Below are 2,500 nucleotides of genomic sequence, written 5' to 3'. Positions count from 1 at the left end.
CAGACCCCGGGTCCACAGCCCCGCCCCACCTCACCACTCCAGAGCCCGGGTCCGCAGCCCCGCCCCTCCAGAGCCCGGGTCCGCAGCCCCGCCCCTCCGGAGCCCGGGTCCGCAGCCCCGCCACTCTGGAGCCTGGCCCTGCAGCCCCGCCACTCCGGACCCTGGGCCCGCAGCCCCACCACTCCAGAGCCCGGGCCCGCAGCCCCACCAATCCGGACCCCGGGCCTGCAGCCCCACCTAACCCCACCACTCTGACCCCAAGTCTTCTGTTCTTGTTGGTGAAGAAAAATGGCGGTTACATAAAGTAAATGATAACATACAAGGTCATTCGTAATGGGAAATGTAACATGCAAACAGAAGTTTTTGGACGAAGATCTTTACCATGATATGGGTTTTATTGTCCCTGGTTGAGTGGTTTAAGAGAAAATCGTCGGATAGACCGAGAAACTATCAGAATAAGCAAATGATTATTTAGGACAGTGTTTCCCAAACTTTTTTGAGCGCGACCCAAATCCGGGTGTGGTGAAAATCTTGCGACCCAAGCTTCAATCAGCGTCTTTTTCCACGAAACATAATATCATAAAATCAGACAACCAGCGCTAATACATACTATATTGGTGCAAGAGGTGTAGTTGCAGCTTCGTCTGCATGATGTCTTCGATGCGGGGCTCGATCTTGCTGAGCGCAATGCGCATGTCGTGGCCGGGGTCGAGGCGATTGTGCGCCTTGGTTTTGATGACCGTCAGCGCCGAAAAGCCTTGCTCGCACAGATACGTGGTCGCAAACGGGAGCAGAACATTCATGACTTCGGCGCCGATTATGGGCTTTTCTTTCTTGACCGCAGTCCAGAACTCTCCAAGTGACGCTTTGGCGTAGAGTTGTCGATGGAACTCGTCGTGATGCAGCTCGATGAACTCTTCCTGCAGTCCATGGACATCCTCAGACAGGTCGTCAACCTTAGCATGGAACGGATTCCTGATCCAGTGCTGGGACGCCAGATCTCTGTCTGGGATGTAGCGATCGAACTCGGTGATCAGGTTCTCCAAATGGTTCACCAGGATGGGCTTGATCACATCGAGCGCTCCAATCTCGTCGTCCTCCCACTCCTTCAAGTACTCGTTCAATGACGGAAACGCCGCTGCTCTTCCACGCTCCAGTTTCCCCTTCCAGAGCAGCAGCTTTTCCTTGAAGGCCGTCAGTTTCTCGGAGAGCGTGATGATGTTTTGATCCCTGCCTTGCATGGATGTGTTCAGTTCGTTCACTGAGGCGAAGATGTCGTTGAGGTTGCAGACTTTCAGCATCCAGGGCTTCTCGTGGAACCGGATGGCATGGCGATGGTTCTTCTCGTTGAGGAATATCTGCAGCTCTGTTCGTAACTCCACTACACGATGCAGGACCTTGCCGCGGGAGAGCCATCTCACACTGGAGTAGAAGAGGAGATGTTAGAATTCAGACCCGAAGTCAACACACATCTTCTCGAACAGGCGAGAGTTCACGGCGCTGGCTTTGACGAAGTTGACAACGGCGACAATCTCCTGCATCACTGCCGAAAGATCTGGCGACAGATGTTGCGCAGCAAGGTTCTCGCTATGCAAAAGGCAGTGGAAAATTCCGACGTTCAGATTGACTTGCTTGACTCGCGCAGTGAATCCCTGTCGAACACCAAGCATCGCGGGAGCGCCGTCGGTGCACAGGCCGACACAGTTTTCCCAGTTCAGGCCTTCTTCTTGTTGGAAGTTTCCACGACGTTGAAGATATCGGTGCCAGTTGTCGTCATTTTAATTGGCGTGCAGAATAGAAATTCTTCCTCGAGGTCCGTCTCACCCTCGTACCTCCCGAAAATCATGAGCTGGGCGTCGTTTCCGACATCCGTTGACTCATTGAGTTGGTAGCTCCATTTTCCCGCCTTCTTCATGCTGGCCACCACCTGGTCCTTTATATCTAGCGAAAGGTCGACGATGCGGCTGCGAATCGTGTTGTCGGATAGCGAGACGGACTGCATTTTCTTGGCCGCATCGTCGCCGCAGACGAGTCTGGTCATGTCCATGGCTGCAGGCTTGACGAGCTGTTCGCCGATCGTGTGCGGCTTCATCTTCCTTGCGATGCGCTGCGCGACGAGGTAGGATGCCACAGCGTCGCTTGATTGGCGGCCAAAAGCGCTGGATTCGTCGCCGGCTCAAACCGGCTCCGCTTCAGAGCAGCTTCTCGGCGCTCGAAAAACTCACGATCCTTGTTGATGTGCTCCGCGTGCTTCGTCGCCAGATGCCTCTTCAGTTTGTTTTCCTTCAGCGATTCGTTGGACAGCACTTCGAAGCACAACACACATTGTGGCTTCACAGAACCACGATCACTGATAGAAGTGAAGCCCACATCCAAAAATGCTTGCTTGTAGGAATGCTTTGCCATCCTGCAAAACGAAATAGACGACGAGATCAGTCAGTGGAGTCAGTGTCAAGGCTAACTGACACAAAACACACAACGCAATGTGGAGCAGAAAACT

General features: G+C 53.7%; 1 protein-coding gene across 5 annotated transcripts in view; it reads left to right on the top strand.

Moving 5' to 3' along the window:
• The window catches only part of LUC7L (LUC7 like), a 54,991-nt gene that overhangs the window by 21,800 nt on the left and 30,691 nt on the right, over positions 1-2,500 (top strand). The window lies entirely within an intron of this gene.

This window comes from Eptatretus burgeri, chromosome 6 (genome assembly GCF_056783735.1).
Source record: "Eptatretus burgeri isolate ZD-2024b chromosome 6, Ebu_testis_v1, whole genome shotgun sequence".
In the NCBI taxonomy this organism is placed as follows: Eukaryota; Metazoa; Chordata; class Myxini; order Myxiniformes; family Myxinidae; genus Eptatretus; species Eptatretus burgeri.
The sequence above is the reverse complement of the archived record's forward strand: the minus strand, read 5'-3'. Positions and strand labels throughout refer to the sequence as shown.